At 38.3% G+C, this 22519-nt stretch overlaps 2 pseudogenes; both read left to right on the top strand.

The window, feature by feature from the left end:
• The first annotated feature begins 1179 nt into the window (after nt 1–1179).
• On the top strand, nt 1180–2108 carry LOC118152126 (keratin, type II cytoskeletal 8 pseudogene; annotated as a pseudogene).
• Nucleotides 2109–2139: 31 nt separating this feature from the next.
• LOC144578925 (keratin, type II cytoskeletal 8 pseudogene) lies at nt 2140–2791 on the top strand (annotated as a pseudogene).
• The last annotated feature ends 19728 nt before the right edge of the window (nt 2792–22519 follow it).

Below are 22519 nucleotides of genomic sequence, written 5' to 3'. Positions count from 1 at the left end.
TAACCTAAAAGTCATGTCTTTTTTTTTGGTGTCAGTGGTACAAATTTAATTTTCAATCTATTATTTTATTCAATGAGAGGCAGACTGACCAGAATCCAATCTCAATTTTTTTCTGAGACAAGATATTAGCCCTGTGTTGTATACAGTTCCTTGTCAATCAGATGAAAGCAGTAGGAGAAACTGCCCCACAGAGTTGCAGTCAAGACGAAACAAGTATGAAAACATAAGGCATTTGGAGCAGCAGGTACACACTAGTCAGTATCACATGAGCACTTGATATTATATGATCTTCACAACCTTGTAATGAGTTATAGAAAATTTAAAATATAACTGAGTTGAATGCCAGGATTCTTATTTTTGTTTAGATTTTTAACTTTATCTCATTTAAAAACAAAAAAAAAAAACCCTGTTATCTTAGGTTTGGGAATACATGTGAAGGTTTGTTACATAGGTAAACTTGTGTCATGGGGTTTGTTGTACAGATTATTTCATTACCCAGGTATTAAGGCAAGTACCTTATCTTTTCTGGTCCTCTCTCCTCCCACCCTCCAAACTCAAGTAGACTCCAGTGTCTGTTGTTTCCTTCTTTGTGTTCCACAAGTTCTTATCATTTAGCTCCCACTTTTATGTGAGAACATGTAGTACTTGGTTTTTCTGTTCCTGTATTAGTTTGCTTAAGATAATAGCCTCCAGCTCCATCCATGTTTCTGCAAAAGATATGATCTCATTGTTTTTTATGGCTGCATAGTGTTCTATAGTGTATACATATATTTTCTTTATCCAATCCATCATTGATGAGCATTGTATGTCTTTGCTATTGTGAATAGTGCTGTAATGAACATTCATGTATGTATTTAAAAATTTCAGATTGCCTAGCTAACAATTGTCTAGGGCTTAATAGTTTAGTAGAAAAAAAATTTGAGACATGATGAGAAACTCTTATAAAGCTATAAGATTGAAGAAGCAGCTTCTCCGCTCCTTCTGGAATCTCTCCCTAGTTCAGCCTGCCTGCCTGCACTTCTGCCTCCACCATGTTCACCAGGGTGACCCAGAAGTCCTACAAGGTGTCCACCTCTGGCCCCGGGGCCTTCAGCAGCCACTCCTTAACGAGTGGGCCCAGTGCCCGCTTGAGCTTCTCCTGAGTGAGCAGTAGTGGCTTCCGGGGTGGCCTGGGTGTAGGCTATTTTGGGGCCAGCGGCATAGGCATGGGAGGCATCACCGCCGTCACCATCAACCAGATCCTGCTGAACCCCATTAAGGTGGATGTTCATCCCCAATATCCAGGCCGTGCGTACCCAGGAGAAGGAGCAGATCAAGACCCTCAACAACAAGTTTGCTTCCTTCATCGACAAGGTGCGGTTCCTGGAGCAGCAGAACAAGATGCTGGAGACCAAGTGGAGCCTCCTGCAGCAGCAGAAAACGGGAGCCTCCTGCAGCAGCAGAAAACGGCTCGGAGCAACATGGACAACATGTTTGAGAACTACATCAACAACCTGAGGCGGCAGCTGGAGACTCTGGGCCAGGAGAAGCTGAAGCTGGAGGCAGAGCTTGGCAACATGCAGGGGCTGGTGGAGGACTTCAAGAACAAGTATGAGGAAGAGATCAATAAGCGTACAGAGATGGAGAATGAATTTGTCCTCATCAAGAAGGATGTGGATGAAGCTTACATGAACAAGGTAGAGCTGGAGTCTCGCCTGGAAGGACTGACTGACGAGATCAACTTCCTCAGGCAGCTGTATGAAGAGGAGACCCGGGAGCTGCAGTCCCAGATCTCCGACACGTCTGTGGTGCTGTCCATGGACAACAGCCGCTCTCTGGACATGGACGGCATCATTGCCGAGGTCAAGGCGCAGTACGAGGAGATCGCCAACCGCAGCCGGGCTGAGGCGGAGAGCATATACCAGATCAAGTATGAGGAGCTGCAGATGCTGGCTGGGAAGCACGGGGATGACCTGCGGCGTACGAAGACTGAGATCTCCGAGATGAACCGGAACATCAGCCGGCTCCAGGCTGAGATCGAGGGCAATCTGAAATTTTTAAATACATACATGAATGTTCATTACAGAGGGCTTCCCTGGATGCTGCAATTGTAGATGCTTAGCAGCGCGGGGATCAGGCACTCAAGGACGCTCATACCAAGCAGCAGGAGCTGAAGGCCGCCCTGCAGCGGGCCAAGCAGGATATGGCAAAGCAGCTGCGTGAGTACCAGGAGCTGATGAATGTCAAACTGGCCCTGGACATCGAGATCGCCACCTACCGCAAGCTACTGGAGGGCGAGGAGAGCCGGCTGGAGTCCGGGATGCAGAACATGAGTATCCACACGAAGACCACCGGCGGCTATGCAGGTGGTCTGAGCTCTGCCTATGGGGGCCTCACAAGCCCCGGCCTCAGCTACGGCCTGGGCTCCAGCTTTGGCTCTGTCATGGGCTCCAGCTCCATCAGCCGTACCAGCTCCACCAAGGCTGTGGTTGTGAAGAAGATTGAGACCCGCAATGGGAAAAGCTGGTGTCCGAGTCCTCTGACGTCCTGCCCAAGTGAACAGCTGCAACAGCCCCTCCCAGCCTGCCCCTCCTGAGGCTGCCCCAGAGCCCAGGAGGGAGGTTGCTGTGCAGGGGAGCTCAGGGAACAGGAGACCCACCTGATGCTCAGCCCTAGCCCTCAGCCCACTGGCGGGGAGTTTACTGCCTGGGGACCCCCCTTGCCCATGCCTCCAGCTGCAAAATAATTCAATTGCTTTTTTTTTTTGGTCCAAAATAAAATCTCAGCTAGCTCGGGAAAAAAAAAAAAAAAAAGGCTGTAAGATTTATTTCTATGTGTGTGTCCCTATGTCTATATGTTTTTGTGTGTTATCAATATGTAATATTTCAGTACCCAAATACAGTTTAAAACCTCCAATTAATTGGCTTAAAATAAGCATATAAATAAAATATTTTGTCAAAAAATTTAAAAACTAGCTTAATGCCTTTTAGCTCATGTGACTTTAGTAATCTTTGGTAAATAAAACTAGTTTAAAGTTGTGGCCAACATAAACTAAAATGTCTTCAGAATTGTCGGTACTAAATATAATTTAGACATTTGATCTTGGCCTACTGCTCGGAAAGCTTTAGGTGGTTTCTTCTCGATGTCTTAGAATTATAACTCTTACTTCTGTAGTAGTTTTGATAATTGCTTGATTTGTCTGTGAGTTAAAGCTGTAAGGGCTGGCTGCTGGGCTTCCTCCAAACCTTACACACATCTTGCTATGAGCTTGTATTTGATTTTGAGCCTCTAGAATTTGGGGTCTGGATAAGGTGCCATGGAGAGGCCTAGGGACATGTTTTTAGTGCCTGAACCACAAGCTACAAGACTAAGCCAATCCTAATACGGCCCCATCCTTCCTGGCCGAACTTTCACTCCCGGCCACCTATGGACAGGTTAGATCCTCCAGATATCAATTTCACAGCTCTGTCCTTGGTCCCGAGCTCTGTGCCTGGTATGTAAATTCAGGACTCATAGCCAATCTTGGATGCTCCATGGATACTTAAAACCCAGGAAAATGGGAAAAAAAAAACACCTAAAAGAATATCTGTGTACTAGTTTTGAAATTCTTGTTAGTAATTTAAACTCTTATGTTAAATTAAGTAACAGTTAATAATAAAATATCTGAGTCATTTCTAGATGCCTAACTCCTCTTTAAAATTGTTCCTATCTGTTGTAACAAATATTTTATCACTTCTCCAATCAAGATTTTAATGACGAGAGACTTTCAGGTCTTCTCTGGAGACTTAACTGATACCACCAAACATCAATAAGAGACACTAATGTCTCTAAAGATCTGATAAAGATCTAAAAATGCCTGCCTACTCACTCTCTCTCTCTCTCTCTCTCCCCCTCCCTCTCTCTCTCTCTCTCTCTCCCCCTCCCTCTCTCTCTCTCTCTCTCTCTCTCTCTCTAATTTGAGACCAAGTCCCTGGCTGGATTGCAACGGTGCACTCTGGGTTCACTGCAACCTCTGTCTCATGGGTTCAAGCAATTCTCATGCCTTAGTCTACCAAGGAGCTGGGATTACAGGCCTGTGCCACCGCACTTGGCTTTTTCTTTTTTAGTATTTTTTGTAGAGACTAGGTGTTGCCACGTTGGCCAGGCTGGTCTTGAATTCCTGACCTCAAATGATTCACCCACCTTGTCCTCTCAAAGTGCTGGGAATGTAGGTGTGAGGCACTGCTCCCAGCCAGCTTGCCTACTATTTCACCCTGCTTGGCCCAAGTTGTTCAAATTGGTCATGAGTCCCTCAGCTACATGAGTCCCACCAAGGAATCAGATGGATCCAGAACAGGCAGCCACACCACTCTGACGATGTGAGATGAAAGTTTAAGCTGGTTCTGAACACTGCCTACAGCAGATTTTGACCAAAAGCTGGGGAGATGTCCACGTATGTCTCTGGGCAGACAAAATGGAGTCCTGCGGCTAATTAAGGTCTCAAAGTTAAAACAGAATGAGGCAGCCACGACAGGGTGAGAGAGCAGTCATGTCTTCTGTTCTCAGAAAGATACTGTAAAAGTGGCTCAGAACCTCCTCTCCTACAATCAAGCCAAAGTAGTTACTAGTGCCTGTCGATTCTAAGATAGACCACAGTTGAAAATTCCCCAGGTGACCACCAACAGAACACCTAGAACCAGACGACTAAGAGACTGGTGACTTTGGGCTTACAGGTCATACAATCAAGACTTATTCTTCTCTTGCCCTCCCCTGCCTCCTACTCCCTGTCTCCTCCTTAGGGTGTGCTTTTGTTTTACATCAGAGGCTGTATCTCCCCAGTCTACAGATTGCTTTTTAATAAAAAAAAAAAATAAAAAAAAAAACCCTTGTCTCTTCCTCCATGGAGCTCATGGTCTGTTGTAAATAATAGTGTTCCAAAATTCCTCTGGAGTCAGAAAATGTTCCTTGATGAGGACTCAGTTTTGCTCGTTGAGAGTGGATTTCCATTCTGTTTTTCTTTACGACTTTGGCTCTGCCGTCTGAGGTTTCTTGTCTCTTCCATTCTCCTCTTTCTACCCTTTGAAAAAAAAATATTCTTTTTGGTGAGGAGTAGCTTTTTTAGCCTGGTTCCTCTTTTTACAAAGCTGGGACCCTGAGTGGTTTTGCATTTCAAATCACTTAGGTCTCTTTTAGTCCAGGTTGTCAGTCCTTTTTGCAATACAACTAAAACCTTTATGGGTAGTCTGTGCATTTGAATTTATTCCATGCTTTTTGCTAAAATGCATCATTCTCTTGTAGGTGTGTATTTCCATACTTAATCACACTGCTTTAGGAGGATCAGGCTGCTATGGAACAATACTCTCAAGATTCTTAGAAATCTCTCAGGCTGGGCGCGGTGGCTCAAGCCTGTAATCCCAGCACTTTAGGAGGCCGAGGTGGGTGGATCACGAGGTCAACAGATCGAGACCATCCTGGTCAACATGGTGAAACCCCATCTCTACTAAAAATACAAGAAATTAGCTGGGCATGGTGGCACACGCCTGTAATCCCAGCTACTCAGGAGGCTGAGGCAGGAGAATTGCCTGAACCCAGGAGGCGGAGGCGGAGGTTGCGGTGAGCCGAGATCGCACCATTGCACTCCTGCCTGGGTAACAAGAGCGAAACTCCGTCTCAAAAAAAAAAAAAAAAAAAAAAAAAAAGGAAATCTCTCTCATTTTTCTTTCCCTCAATTACTGCCTTAATCTTGCTGGAAGACCTACAGCTGCATTCTTGCTTTTGTCTAATTCCTGAAGTCACTTCCTTAAGAATCCTTTTCTTGGTTTGGGTTTGCAGTTCAAATTTTGCCCCTCTGTTAACTCTATAAACTCTAGTTCCAAATTGGGCATTCCCACTCCTTACACCCTGATCCTTGAATTTATCTCTTTCTTTTACTGCTTTATAATACATAGATAAACACAACCGTATTTTTAATATCTTGCCTGGTGATTTCTTTGCCAAGTTCAATAGTTTATTGGTGCGTCTGGCTTCTATGTTACCACATAAGGCAGTTTTACTAATTCTTTTACCAGTATATAATATAAGTCTTCATTTTTTTCAGCTTTCGGGAACAGTTTCTTTACTATTTTTCAAGCTTCCTCTAACAGTTTCTTCATCATTTCCTAAGACTTTATCCCAGACTTGTTTCTATATGTTATATATTTTAAATTGTATGCAGCTCCCACTTAGAAGTATAAGGTCTGGGACCAGTAGTTAGCTTGAATCTTGTCTGGGGTCTGTCGATTTCCAATAAATAAGGGTCTCAGAAAACAGTCATGAATCAGTGCCCAAACCTAAGTGTTTGATTTGATACCATTAATTTAGTTCTAACAGTCAACATTGGTTTCAAGTCATAAGCCTCTTAGATAGAGAGAAACAGAAGTCCGTACTCTAAGCACATGAAGTCTTAAAAGGGGGTCAGTAATGAGAATGAAAGGATGAGATTGTCTTTGGGTCTTAGGAATTAGGCACTTTCTTTTCTTCCTTAACTCAAATAAACATTTTAGATAAAGGGATGTTAGAAGATCTTTTCTAGCTACGGTCCCAGAGTGAAGACTCCTGATTAATTAGCTTGGCCTTACTTGGAGGGGTTCCCATGCAATTATGGCAGTTGGAGGTATACATTATTTGCAGAGTATTGTAAAATCAAAAGGATCATCAGCATTGAAAATAATAAAAAAGCTAATCATGTACTTTTGTTGAATATGTCAACCCTTTTAAGTCATGTGATTTTAAAAATTGCTAGAATAATTGTTAGTTTGCTAATTTAATTTTTATTTATTTGTAGAAATATTTTGCATTCAGAATTGTCTTATTTTTTAATAGTATAATTGGCCTCTGATAAACCCTGGAAAAAAAAGCTTTGGGTTTGTGGTACAATATGTCATGCAATTAAGCCTATTTAGCAATGAATGGTTGAAATGGAAACCTAGTCATGAAAATGCTGTAAATTGAAGAACACAGATGGGCTTTTTGATATGTAAATTCTGACACCATAACTTACCATCTATGTAACATTTGGTAAACTTCTGAAACTTCAATTCCTTCATCTTTAAAAGGGAATTATTACAAATTCTCTATAGAATTGTAAGTGTGTGAGTGTCCAATGAAATGTCTCCAAAATCCAAAGCACTGAGCCAGGTACATACATAGTGGACAGGAGATGTTAGCTTCTTCCATTGCACAATTTCCTACATCTACTCTGAGATCTGGGATTTCGTCTAGACATTTAAAGACTATTCTGTAATCTGACTTACTTTGTATTTTATTAGATTCTCTTGGACATATGATCTTAATCATGAAATAATATTTTTATTACATTTATCCTATATGAGTAACTAGAAAATAACTTTCTAGATGTAAATTTGGGTAGAAACGAATGTCTTTTTAACACTCCTTTACCATGTGTCAAATATATTCCCAAACAACTATTAGTATTATCCTTAAATTTGGGAAATATTTTTTAGGATTTTTACATTTATGGGATGAACAAATTATATGGATTCACTCCTAAGTACAACACTTCTCAAATTGTGAAATTAGGTGTTTTTTTCATCAGCATCAGTCTTTATTTTGCTACTAGCAAGGTAGTCGGGATTATTTTACTTAAAGCCTTGTGATTAAATTTTAGATATTGCCAGCTAGAAAAACAGTGGTGAGCATTTTTCAAGAATCAAATCTTCCTAATCCGATGTACTAATAATGACCAAGGTCAGTTCTTGTAAAAATGGCAAAATTGGTCTCATGATTCATTTTGCACCTTTTCTTTTGCAGCAAACCTTTCCTTTTTTTTTTTTTTTTTTTAGCATTTTGCTTTAGTTACTTTCATTATGAGGTAAACATGTTTAAAGCATATAAATCTGCTGGGCAATGCACACAAGGAGATATTTATTTCCTTCCAATTCTAATTTATTTTTTGGCAAAATGTAATGTAGTTCTTGCTGATATTTTGGCAATGTAGGTCAAATATTGTATTGTTCTATTTTTCTGGAATGGAAAACAATGCATATATTCTCGACAGCAAAGTTTCATGCTGAGTTAACTGAAATCAAGTATTGCTTTACACTTGTATTTAGCCATATGGAAATCTAAAAGTGCTTTTCTATTTTGTCTTCTTCATAACCTTGTGAGGTAGACAGGATAGGTAGCTTTGTTGTTGTTGTGTAGATAAAGAAACTGCAAATCAAAAGTTCTAAATGATGTATCAATAATCTAGCAGCTTGAGAGGATGGGCTGGAAACTCATACTTTGCCTGTTGTCTCCATCACCTTTCTGCTAAGGCACCAGGCTTCTCTATTTTTAGCTTAACAAAGCATAAACTGTGCTAGAGAAGTTGGGGATATATGATTATTTATTTTAATTCTGACATACCAAATTATAGCGATTTTTTTTGTTCCAATAATTATAGTGAATTGTGAGAGAGGTGATCCTATAATACCGGCTTTAGCCATTACATAGTGATGTTAATTCACAGCCAAAGAAATTTGCTTAGAATTATTTTTCTGGTGAGTGCACATGTCGTGGGCCATGCTGGTCAATGTCAGGCAATGCAAGGTGACAATTTGAATGCAGCAGCATTTTGCAATTACATAGTCTGCTCTAGAAAAAATAAGGAAGTAAATAAAGTTGAAATGATCCCTGACCTGTTGAAAACTATTTTATTCTCCCATCCAAGCACTAACCCGAGATCAGATGAGATTGGGCACGTTCAGGCTGGTATGGCCATAGACAACTATTTTATTCTCAAGAATATTGATTAGCAACAAGAAGAAATAATTCTTTCACATATAAGTATTTAGACCCAGGTCATCTCATGTCAAACTTCCACTTGGTAGATATCAGCAAAGACGGAATTGCTGTCCATTGAACAATTTACTACATATGATTATTCCTTATTTGACCAGCTGTTTCAATCCTGTCAAGTCTGCAATGTCTATACTATTGCCCCATTTTACAGGTGAGAAAATTGAAGCTTAGAAAGGTCAATTACCAATAAAGAAAAAGCTCAAATTGGAAGGAAGTGCTCTCAAACCAAACTTTATGCTTTTTCTATTCTTCCCTCAAAGGTTAGTCCAAAACAAAATATCTACATTTTCTGTAATCTCAAAATATTTGTATTTGTTCATCTCTTATTCTAAACAGATAATTAATTCATAATTAGCCAACATTTTTATTTGCCTGAGCAACCAGCACACTTCAAATTAAAAAGGGAGACAAAATATGTTCATTAAAATGTGTTCATTTATTGATCTTTGATAATATTAAAGTATATTCATCAATTTATTTTAGATAATATAAGACTTAGATAATGAAAACCTCCTGATTAATATGTTTGATTTTGGATGTAAGGCATGCCTCTGATGCACTATAGCATTTGTTTCAGTAGTATGAAACATTATTATGCATAGGATAGAAATCTCAGCATGGTTAGTGAAGATTAGCCAGCTTAGAAATTTAAAAGGCTTTGACCTGCATATCTACATGTGAAATAGATTTAGTACTCAAAAGATTTGTGTATTCTACTGACAATTTAAATTTTAATTGCCATGGCACAAAATAAAAAAAAACTCTTAAGTGCTATAATTTTAAAAACTGCACAGATTTATTTTCTCAGAAAATATGTGTGATTAATCACATGCAGAACTCCAGGGAGATCCTTAGTACTTTGTTCAGCATACAAAGTTTTTATTAAAAAAGTATAATGACTGATTAAGAATTCATCTTATTTTTTTGCATTTTAAATATTGTTTGGTATGTTGTAGTTTTGACAGTAGTGAAATAATTTAATTTGAAGTAGGTTCTCAGTCATGATGAAGAACTGTAATAAATCAACTTAACAAAAAAAATCAAGTGTACATCACTGTGTTAGCTGCAGGCCATTCAAAAGCAGTGAAGGCTTTGTTCTACTCCAAAAAGGAATGTTTAATTCATTAGAACAGGTAGAAAATCAGTATGTTTATGGCTTTTCTGGGTATTTTGCTTGAAGATTAATCTTTTGTTCACCACTGGATCTGCACAAAAACAAATTTATTTGAAAGGAATTAACTGTCACACAGTGTGTGGGTCTTAGTTTTCTTAGAGGAAATAGGACATGGCTGGGGCCTAAACAATATTTCAATTTGAGGGTAATGTGTTTTTTGGTTTCTACTCTGTCAGATTCTCACCCTGGTCTCCATAAAAGCAAGGAGAGATTGCCTGCTTGACATATTTTGCCTAAAGCAAGTCCTGAAACTGGGATTCATTTTCTTCATTTGACTGAGTGCTGATTTCTATAGGTTTGCCAAGGGGCAGAATACAATATATTTTCTTTAAAAACTTAATACCTCTTTTACAAAGCAAGTTGTATTTTGTACGACATAATGAAAGAAAGCTGGGAAGAGGGGATGCTTGGCTCTGAAACAGATTTTTTTTTTTTTTTGGTTCATTAAGCTAGATAAAACCAGGCTTTTAAATAGGTTTAAAAAATTTTAACTAACTCATTTATTTTTAGAGGTATTTGAACATTTAAGTTTCCACCCTCCTTTCTGGCCACAGATAAAAAGCAAAATAATCAATTTTGGAAAAATAAGTCGGAAATCATGATATCTTCTCTTTCTTCAACATCTGCCTTGCAACAAAGCAGTAGAAGCTTAGTCTGATGAAGTAAACTAAGTGTGACTTATTCTATCTACCCACATATGTTAGTTTCCAACAACAAAAATCTCTTAAGTTATGGTCTGATCTTTCGGAGATGAATTATCCATGGGCTCACTTAATAGCTATCAATGATGCTATTACAACCCCCAGAGGTTAATAGAAAATCACATTTCATTAAATGAAATAGTTTTCTTAAAAATAGGAAATATTTCATAATTTTATTCTAAATGTCTTAAATACAAAAACATATGCTTTGTTATTTTTCAAATCCAGGGATAAAAGTATAGCATTTCCCCTTAGAATTAGATGAAAAAGACAAAGTCAGTAGACAGAGCCACATGGTTTATCTGTGGCATAGATGAGAATTACTTGTACAAGTAATTACAGAAGTTTCAAGATGAATGAACGTACGCCCAATCCCTATTTTGAAATTTTTCTATAATGACCACTTCAATTATAATTGGTCTTTACATTGATAAAAGCCATATCATAATCTTTCTAGCCACTGTCCTTTCAAACTAATTTCCTGACTGGAATTCCCCATGTTTATTAATGTGGCTACCAATGGCCCAGGCTCGATGTACTGGAGTATATTTTAACCAATTCTTAGATTTCTTCCTCTATTTCCCATGAAATGTCAATTGACAAATATTCTAACTTTTAATTCCTTCTTTATCCATCTTGTTTTTTCCTAATCCCATTACCATTATCCATGAGGAACAGGATAAGTTAATTCAAATTCTGTAATAGAGAAAATAATCATCCTCCATCTTTGAAAATTTAAGTATCTCACCACCAACCTCCCCAAACACCCAGATATCATTTCAGTCAGGACTGAAGGGTTAAACCCTTCCTGTTGCAGAGCAAAATAGTTGTTTGTTGCATTGATTCTAATTGACCGTCAAAGTCAATTGAGAAAGAACTAGTAGAAAGGATTTTTGAAGAGCAGTTTCCTTGTAGGAGAAGAATAAGTGCTTAAAGAGGTAAGAAGGAAAGGAGAAGATTAGAGGGAGGCAGGCATCTCCTGTTCTAAAGGGGTGCTTAGAGAATGAGGGAGGAGAGAAAAGACAGGACTTTTCCAGAAGGGTGAGGACCCTAGTATTTGTCCTGTGGTTATACTTGGAAAAGGACTGCTATCAGGGGCTTTGCTGAAGTGCACAGGGAGATTTGACCTCCCATTCTTTGCCTCTTTCTTCCTCCACCAGGCTGTATGTTAGCATTTATGATGCATTGGGATCCTCATTCCTATCTAGTTACTCCCCGGGTGAGGAGAAGGAGTGAGCTACTCTAGGCTATGAATCACTTTGTTTAGTCCTCAATTCATAGCAGCCATCAGTATCTTCAGGATCAGTATTTAGAGCACTGGGTTACTTGCCTAATGTCAACCCTCCATATATATTTGAGGAGTTGCTGAATGATATGGTTTGGCTCTATGTCACCTCTCAAATTTCATCTTGAATTGTAATCTCCACATGAGGAGGGAAGGACCTGGCGGGAGGTAATTGGACCATGAGGGTGGTTTCACCCATGCTGTTTTTATAGTAGTGAGTGAGTTCTCCTGGGATCTGATGGCTTAAGAGTGTTTGGCAGTTTCTCCCTTGCTCTCTGTCTCTCCTGCCACCATGTAAGACACGCCTTACATTCTCTTCTCCTTCTCCCATGATTGTAAGTTTCCTAAGCGATGCGGTACTATCAGTTTATCAAATCTCTTTTGTTTATAAATTATCCCTTCTCAGGTAGTTTTTGTAGCAGTGTGAAAACTAATGAATACACTGAACTTAATCAACTAGAGGCACCCAGAGCTCAATGGTTTTTAATGATACCACATTAACACACGTAGGTCTCAGAGATGGCTTTGCTTGGCTCTGATTTATCATCTTTTTTTCTCTCTATTGTTAGAAGATACATTTGTAAAAAGGCCAAATCCTGACTCTCATAAGAAATATAAAGTGAATACATATCAAAGCTTTTATGTAGTTCACGAATTAATGAGATAACCAGTTAGATGTTATACAACTAGTTCAAAAGATAATTCAGAAAGCAGAAGCATATAGGTCATGAAATGATTTTACAGATAGGAGTAGAGCTGGCTCTTTTTCTACAAAGGTGGGGGACCTTGAGATAAGGAAAGGAAATAAAATGTCTCTCCATCAGACAGAAATTATTTGCATGCTTTTAACAGAAACTTTTTGCACTATTATCAGTTATCAAGAACTTACAGAGTTGCTAAGCAGCTCAAAGGACTAAGAAAGGTGGAAAACCTTAGATTTAGAAATGGGAAAGTTGTTTTCTAGACTAGAGGTTTGCAAACTTTTTCAGTAAAGGATCAGATAATAATATTTTAGGCCCTATGGACCACATACAGTCTCCATCACTTATTCATCTTTTTTTTTTTTGTTTGGTTTTACAATGTTTTAAAAATATAAAAACCATTTTTAGTTTAAAGGCTGTATAAAAACATGCCTCCAGCCAGATTTGACCCATGGGTCCTAGTATGACTGACCCTTGCTCTCAGCACATGTGTTTAGCTACTGAAGTTACCCAATAGTCTTTTTTGGTCAATTTCAGAGTGTTCCATGTTTTTTTCCAACAGTATTGGGACCTATCCTTCATTTTAGTACAAAATAATTTGTTAAGTTACTAATTTCATCAAAGCCTTCTACTTCTCACAAAATTTCAGTGGCACCTTGCAGAGTTAAATACACATTTCTCAGTCCTGGCATTCAGGGTTCTCTAATCACCCATGTGACTGTTGAAGATTTATTATGTAGTGTCTTTCCATGTACGAATCCTTTACTCTTAAATATGTCTCATTTTCTCACTTCTGTACCTTTTCTCATGTTTTAATAATTATTCAGAATTCTCTCCCCATTTAAAAATCCTGGAGGTCTTGCTTCAAAAACTGTCTGTCCAACAAAGTGTTTCCTGAACTTTATTCAGGGAAGATATTCTTCTTCAGGCCTTCTTTACATTGAAATGGTTATTTATATCCATTGTACTAATCACCATTCTCTTAATTCATCCCTATTTGTGTTACTTCTCTTTCAATACTAAATTATTTCCTTCCTTATTAATCTAGGTCTTTGAAAATTAGGTGCTCAGTACTTTTGTTGTATTGAATCACTTGTTTCTTCTCTTATTCCTTCATAATTTTTGATTGCTGACACAAGAGCTATTACTGACTTATTGAGATATGTGAAAAGGGTTCGTTCCCTTTATATGATTAGCCAGGATGGTATTTATGGGAAATCACTTAATATTCTTTCCATAGTTATTTATTGTTGCATACCAAATTACCCTAAAACTTACTAGCTTAAAATGACACATGTATTTATGAGGTACTGGTTTCTGTGTGTGAGATGTCTGGATGTGACCTAGCTAGTTTCTTTGGCTCATGGTCCCTCACAATGCAATCAAGATGATGCCAAGGCCCCTATGACTTCAAGGGTCATCTGAGAAGGGATCTACTTCTAAAATAAGCTCACTCCCATGATTTTTGCAGGATTCAGTTTCCTGAGGGTTGTTGGACAGAGGGCCTCATCTTTCACTGGCTGTTGGTCAGAGGCCTCCTTCTGTTCCTTGACAACTCCATGATAATCAAGACAGCTCACAACATGAAGGTGTGCCTTCATCAGAGTGAGCAAGTGAGAAAAACCAGAGGGAGCCTGAGTGCCAGAAAGCAGGAGGGAGGGAGGGAGGGAGGGAGCGAGGGAGGGAGGGAGGGAGGGAGGGAGGGAGGGAGAGAGAGAGAGAGAAGAAGAAGAAGAAGAGGAGGAGGAGGAGGAGGAGGAGGAGGAGGAAAAGGAGAAGAGGAGGAGGAGGAGAGGAGAGAGAATAGGACAGGAAGGGAGGGAAGAGGAGGGGAGGGGAGAGGAGAGGAGGATAAAGAGAGACTCAGCAGCAAGACAAGAGATTTCTTTTATAACCTAATTCTCGGAAGTGACAATTCTGTTCTTTGCCTTTGCTATATTTTATTTGTTAGAGATGTTTAAAGAGAGAAAATTAGTCATAGGGTTTGTTAAAACAACAAGGCTGACTATTCAGTACTCTCACCATAGATACAGACACTACTGCAATGGGGTTTTGCAGTAAAGGAGCGTGCTTGGGCTCAACTCCAAAATCCAACAAGGGAAAGTGGGGATTTATAGCCAAGGACCATGGTGGACAGGTAGGTTGGTGGATGGAAAATTACGAATAGGAAGCATAAGGGGTGATCAGATAATGAGAGTGAAGGATTCTGGCTAAAAGAACTTGACAGAATTCTTGCTAAAATTAGGTGATACAGGGGACCCAAATCTAGGCCTATTTGGGAAGAGGATTCAGAGGAGCCCGACTACAGTTTGGCTGAGGAGGGACTTTCCGAGGCAAGTGTCCAGCTCTAGTTTACTGTCGAAAGGAGGGGATTGCCCCAGCATATGGATATTAGGAGGGGGTATTCAGAGAAGGGCGTTTTCAAGTCCACCTGCTCCAAATTCTCTATACTTCCGTTCCTTACCTCTCAGATGACAGTAATAAGGTTGCATATGAACCTGAACTTAGAAAATTAGGTCAAAATACTCTTGTAAATTCAAAATAATGTGAAATTTTTAAAGCATAAAATACTTTATATATAAATATAAGAAGACCTCTAAATATAAGAAGACCATGGAAATCTTTTGTCGAAGAAAGGAGAAATTATCAGATTGATCTTTATGGAAATCTGTTTATGGAAAAAGAACGAATCTTCAACCAAAATTGATATTTACTGAAAATGTTAATGAGTACATCTGAATATGCATTTGCCCCTCTATTATCTAGGCCTCCAGCTTTTGGAAATCTAGCTGGTTTTCTCTTGTCTTCTTATGGTGTTGAAACAGATCTTGCATCTCAAAACAGCCTTTGAAAATAGAATCCTACCACAAAGTAAATGTTCTCAGGCATCTGTGAAGGTCTCTAATGTTGGAAGGTATCTGTCCTAAAAATCTTGGAAGAGATGGTTTTCTCCACTTCTCCGTGTATTAGATCCCTGAGAAATTATCTTTCAAGTGTCTGGTTAATCTGGTTTAATTGCTGCTGTTTTGATTCTCACTGCTGCAAAGTGATTGCAACTATGCTATCTCATTGCTCCAGTAGATGGCAGAAGTATACTGCGCTCCAAACTGAAGTAAGTTAGAAAACTTGTGTATAAGAGGCATGAACAAATGGTCTCAACTTGTTTTAAAAATCTGCCTTTGTTGTGTTTGGGACACCGTGCATGTAAAGGGAATTGTAGCATTCCATCACAGACACCTCTGATTCCGGCAGATTTTGCTGATACTCTGCAGAGTAAAAAAACAGCTCATAGGAATGTGTGATATCATGCAGAATTAAGTCATGCCTGTATGTTCATCTTGTAGTCTGTTCAATAAGGCTTTCTTCCTTGTTTTTTTCTTAATAAAACAAACTGGATATAATATGGAAATCATTTTAATTAAAAGAAAGGCATATGGCATTTTGTAATTATAAACCATGAGGATCAGTTATTCAGATAGTGGTGTTCTGCAATGGGAGTTAAAAGACATGGAAAGACATAAGACATTTACATTCAATAGCTGTTTTTCAGTTATGTGATACCAGTATATTCAAGGAATGTACATATTATTACACATATTGTAGCTTTGAAAACACGTATTAATTCTATTGCTATTCTTGGCTATTTATGTTCTTGCTAATTTGACAATACTGTCATTTAAACCAAGGACATGATATAGTGATGTAATTGTATCCAAAGAGAAATGGACATGGCGAAATTTATATTCATGTGAAATGAACATAAATTAGACAAAATTCAAATAATTTTCCCAGCATTGATACTGTACAGAAAGTATTGTACAACTAAAATTCAGCAAGATAAGCCTTGATTTTCTTTACGTTTTCATGAGAGAAATGAGATGAATTTTCACTTAAAATGAGAAAGAGAGAAAATCCTCATAATGCTTGTTGATAATGATTCCTATTACTTTATTTCTGCTTTAGACCTAGCAGAATTTTATGTCCTGTCTTTCATGTGAGGGACTCTACACTTCGTAGGGAGGTACTTGTGGCAAAGGGCCACATCTAGCCAGAATAGATATTAAATATTAGGAAGTTTGCTGGTGATGCTTTACTGCTGGCAGATGAGTGGGATTTAACCTGGAGATTGCATATGTTATCAAATCTGAGAGCTGAAGCAGTGTCTTAAAGGGAAATAAATACTGAGGTTCGTAGCTGGGAAATTAGAGCAAGACTGGATGAGCTGGGAGATTGATTTGGGCAGTTCGGGAATTAGTTTTTGAATCGAGTCTGCATGCCTGGGTACTTTTTTCAGTGTGGAGTTTTGGAAGACTTTCTTTTAAATGCACCCACTAAATGGAGCACATTACATAGAAGCCTTTAGGGATTGTCAATCTACAAAGCCCTCTCTGTTTCCTGAGTTTTGCTGATAGCTCAGACCCAGTTAGATGGCAAATGAGATTGGGATTACTTTTTGCTTAATATACTATCTTAATATGTTTATAACAAAGCTTAGCTGGCATTTTCCCATCCACTGTAGACATCTTTTAAGACCAGCTTATTTGACTAGGCATTGTATTATTGCAAAGTGCTTGGTTTTGAAGTTCAGCCTTAAAGAACTTATGGTGCCTTTTCTTTTACATTAGTACCTTATTATTATCTTCTTTTCTTGTCTGGAACAAATATTGATTTCCTTGTACTGATTTCTAGTGAATCTGTGATGTTTACTTACCCATCTTTTAATCCCATAGAGATTTTTAAAGAGTCACAGAGGTAACTTTATTCAAAGTTTTCTTGATAACATAGTCATGAGCTTAAAATAAGGCAACCTTGAGAATTAGAATCTTAAAAAATTTAACAAAAGAAAAAATCAAGTGTGAAGAGCTTAGTCCTTGTTGAAAGAATGGCATTAGAGAACTTACCTAATATTGTTTTCACATCTGACATTAGAAGAAATTGATATTACTAATTTTGATGTACCATATTCATCTGAATGAAGTGGTAGGGTCTCTATCCACTTCAATTCCAATGAAATATTTGTAATTTTTTTCTTTGTTGAAGACCATGTTCAGTCAGAAAAGTTCTTTGGTGTTTGTTTTGGTGCCTTGGTCTCTATCTAATTGTGAATCCTTTTTGGATTTTGTTACTTAGAGTTACTGACAACAGAGTCTGATACTGGTTTTGACTTTCTCTGTCCTTTTGTCGCTTTTCTCATTTCTTTAGTTACATCGCTACTTGGATATTTGACTTTCCAAAATCTTTGAGTGACTCATTTTTATTTTTAATTTTTATTAGTTTCTAAGGTGTTTTTCACCTCTTCTTTAATTTCCACAGATTTAGGGTCTTGGCTCTGCTTTCTGTCAAAATATATGCTGGTAACCCATCCTACTTATGCCTCGGCTTCTTCCCATCTCACAAATACAAACACTACTGAAACGCAATTCCAAACCCAGCAGTTGTTTCTAAAAGATTTATTGAAAAGCCACTCTATTTCTCTGCTACTCATTTTAGCTTCTCTTTTAATTTCTGAATGTCAACCTCTTCTGTCTTATCTCTAACAGAATTTTATTCAATAATTTAACACAAATTTAAAGAATATCTACACTGTGAATATACCAGTGAACAAAACTGATGGAATCCATATCCTCATTAAACTTCCAAAACAGAAGGGGATGTAGATACTAAAGACATACTTAAAAGTACTTTGAGATTTATGGGTGCCTGAGACAACAGGACCTGTCATCTCAGAGATGGATGAGGGGAAGCATATTTTCTAACTACTAGAGAAACAAAACAAATTAACTTAAACATCAGATGAGCATCATTATGCTCACAAATTCTGTGTCAAGAATCCATATGGCACAGTGAGATGATTGGTCTTTGCTCCTTGATGTTTGAGGATTTAGTGGGAAGACTCAGAGTGGGGGCTGGAATCTTCTGGAGGACATTTATTCAGTTATCTAGTATTTGCTACTGGCTGTTGGCTAGGATCTAAGCTAGGATTGCTGACTAGAATACCTATATAAGACCTCTACATGTGGCTGGAGATATCTCACAGCATTGTGGATGAGTTTCAAAGATGAGTATCCCAAAAGAGAATCATGTGGAAGCTGCATCCATTGTGGGACGTCGCCCTGGACATCACATGGCATCCGCTTCCACCATATTCTACTGGTTGGAGGTGTTCCACACCAGCTTAGGTTCAAAGAGAGGGGAAATAGTTGCCATCCCTTGACAGCCAAGGTACAAGGCTCTGGAAAAGCAAATGGGGCTATAAATATTGCTGTGCGGTGACCATTTAAAAAAATATAACCTGACGCAGTATCTTTGAAAAAGTGTTATTTAAGTTAAAGTTGGTTGGAGGGGAATGAATGTGAGAAGGCATTATAGTCAGAGGAAGTGGTATGGGTGAAGATCCTGAGATGAGACAAATGAATGGCTTATCGGAGAAAATGAAAGTCAATTTTGCTGGCACAGAGAACGTGAAAAGGTGAGTGGTAAGAGGTGACACTAGAGAGATAGGGCATTGTAGGCCTGAGTCAATAGTTCATACTTCTAAGCAAGGCTTGAAGGTTATTTTAAAGGTCTAGAAGCCTTTTCCCAAGGGCAGTAGTAGACCATGTGCAGACTGCACTTTGGAAATGACATGATCAGATTTGTGATTATAGATGCCAGGTTCCTGGATGACAGCATACAACTGTAGTCAGTGGAGCCAGTTAAGGAACTATTTCATTGATTGAGGTAAGATAAAAGTGATTTGGAAGAGGGTAGTGGCAATGAAGATGGAGTCAAGTAGATGGATTCGAGAAGTGAATTGGAATAGGCAGGATTTGGGAAATGGTTTAGCTGTAAAGAGTAGGAGAGTGGGCAGTTTTGAGGAAATTTTCTAGGTGTACTGTTTTGGAAACTATATATGGAAAGATTTAAGCAGCAGGAAGAGGCTGTTGGGGAGATTACCAGTTAAGTTTTAGGAATATGGAATTTGAAGTGCTTTGAAAGCTAGGTTGAGATGTCCAGTGGAAAGTGGATTGTATGAGTCAGGAGCTCAGCAGAGGTGAAGCAGACATTGTGAATCACCACGACATGGCTGGTGCTGCGGGCATGGATTGGGTCAGAAGGGGTTATCAATAAAATGGGAAGCAGATTCACAAATTATGTTACTTAAAGATAAAATAGAATTTCATGAAGCAGAAAAGGAAAATTGGATTGGGACATGGATTTTGACTTTTCTTACATTTTAAACTTCTTTAGGGTAGGGGCCATTTCTTTGTAGGACAAATTTGAGATATACTTACAGGGAGAAAGATGCTTTAGGTGTCTGCAGGTAAAATATATGCTTTAGGTGTCTGCAGGTAAAATCTCCAGTGAGGAAGACGGTAGATAAACTGATGTCTTCATGTGAGAGCCAGATTTTGTTGTGGTGATAAATAGGTTTTAGAATAAAGTAAAATTTGCCTATAGAGAATCAGGAGTTTACAAAGCACCTTACTAAGGAGCAAAAGAGAAAATGTAGGAGAATTGAGAGTAAACTAGAGTCAGGATGTGTTGAATAAGTGTTTGTATCTTGAAGGAGGTAACAGAAATAAGAGACTTGCATCTTCATAGAATGGATATCAAAATTTTAAATGGAAGAATAATGGGATAACTAAAAATTAGAGTCATAGAATTTTACAGCCAGGAGTACACTCATTGTATAGATTTTTTTTTAACTTTCAGAATTATGTGATTGTTCCACAGTTGTATAATTAATGAAGGAGCCCGGATTAGAAAAAAAGTTTTCTGACCCTCACAGTGTTACTCTTTCTACTACATCACAGTGGAAAGAGTTATTTTGAGAGAAGTAAACTACTAATCAGCTTATCAGAATTTCAAAGGACACATATAAAATGCACTTTGATATTAGCTCAGGTGGGAAGCAAGGTTACTCAAACTAATAATTTCATATCAAACACATTTGCAGAAAGATTTAATATTGTAATGCACTTTGAAGAAAGAGTAGATACTTAAGGACTAGTAATTTAACTTTAGCTATACCATTTAAAATATAAAACAATAGGCTGGGCATGGTGAAAAAAAAAAAAAAAAGGAATAGTTGGCTGTAACAGTCCCTCACAGGGACAATATTTTTCCCCATAGTACATGGGAAAATTCATAGACATGAGTCTGGAAAATATTGAATCCATGAATAGTGAGGAATGATGAGTATGTTGATCATTAAAATGTAAAGCACTGTTTTAGATACGTGTGGTGAGTTGAAAAGTGCTCTGTTGATAGTAAGAAAGCAAAATTGGTATTAAGAGTGAAGGTGAATAATGAGAACTTGTATAAGTTTGTGAGACTGTATTCTAAAATTATACTCAATGAAACTCTGTAGATCCATGAATTTTCTATGATAGCGGCTGTTTTCTGTTTTCTACAATATAGAAAGGAGGTTTTGAGAAGAATGTGTCCTGGTCTTTGAAGTCCCTCTTTGTCCCTTTGAGGGTGAATCGAAGAGTCATAGGTGTGTGTCAGGTTGTTATGGTGGCCACATCTAACTGATGAGGTGCTGGAATTTGTATGAGAATGTCATCTAACATATGGAGTAAATAACGAACACTGAATGTCTCAGCTAATTTGTCTTATTTCTTAGCGCTCTAAGAACATTGACAATAAGGATATGTGTTGTTTTCAGACTCTTGGCCTATCACTTCTAAGAAGCTGTTCATCTTGAAGGGAACGGGCATAATTAGGAATAATAATCCTGTTTAGTAAAATATTTCTAATCTCCAGAGCCCGAGAATGTTTTATTTTTTTAGCAAAGAGTGACTGAACACTTTGGCAATAGTATTATCTAATGTGAATTGGTTTATTATTTTCCAACCTGCATGTGTATTGGGGAATCTTCTCAAGACTGAGTTTATTACAGAAGTATTTATAAACTTCAAGACTAAATAATCATAAAGTGACAAAGTTGATTTTATTCGCTCATTTATGTGATATATATTAAATACCTACTAGCTACTTATTGCTTTAGGCTCTGAGGTCTGAGAGATGAGCACAGTGACGTTAAGGAGCCCCCAGTGGAAGGAAGAAGAAAATCTAGAAAATGCCCTACTGCAACTCAGGGTGATATGAGACTACAGAGAACTGTTACCTAAATCAGAAGCTTTTGCCGATGGCTCTAGTCTAAAATGTAGTTGATTTGAATTAAATCCTGAACAAAACAATAGGTATTATTATCTCTCGCATTTAAAAAAATATTGCAAATATCCTAGAAAGGGGCACCAGCGAGCCATAGTGTAAATAGGATAATGTTTCACTTTTCTATGTGATAGATGGGGTGTAGCACAATGGGAGATTGTATATGGATCTCTGCTGACTGCAGCAAAAGGTAGATTTCCCCATAGGTCTAACTTTCCCTGGGAGACCCTTCTTGGTGTCTGAATGTGATTTCCTTGCCAGTGATTCTCAAAACCATTAATGAGTATTTGAATCACTAAGAGGACTTCTTAAAGTGGAGTGCTAGGCCCCACCCCTAGAATGTTTGATTCAACAGATCTAGGGCAGGACCCAAGTTTTTGCATTTTTGATCATTTCCCAGGCAATGCTGATGCTGCTGGTACCAGAACCACACTCTTAGAATCACTGCATTAAATATAATCCTTGTCTTCAGTAAATTTACAGACAGGGGTAGGGGACAGGTAAATGAGCAGGTGCTAACAATACAGCGTCATAAGAGCAAAGGGAAGTGAAGATTTGAGCTGAGACTGCTTAAAATAATCAACCATCTGATTCGTGTCAACTGGTGACTTAGTTATTTGTAGACAGACAAAGTGAAGCAAACATTTGATGTAATTATTAAGATACTCTGCCCCCAAAGCCCAACAGTCTAAACCTT

This window comes from Callithrix jacchus, chromosome 1 (assembly GCF_049354715.1).
Source record: "Callithrix jacchus isolate 240 chromosome 1, calJac240_pri, whole genome shotgun sequence".
NCBI lineage: Eukaryota > Metazoa > Chordata > Mammalia > Primates > Cebidae > Callithrix > Callithrix jacchus.
This window is presented reverse-complemented; position numbering and strand designations above follow the sequence as displayed.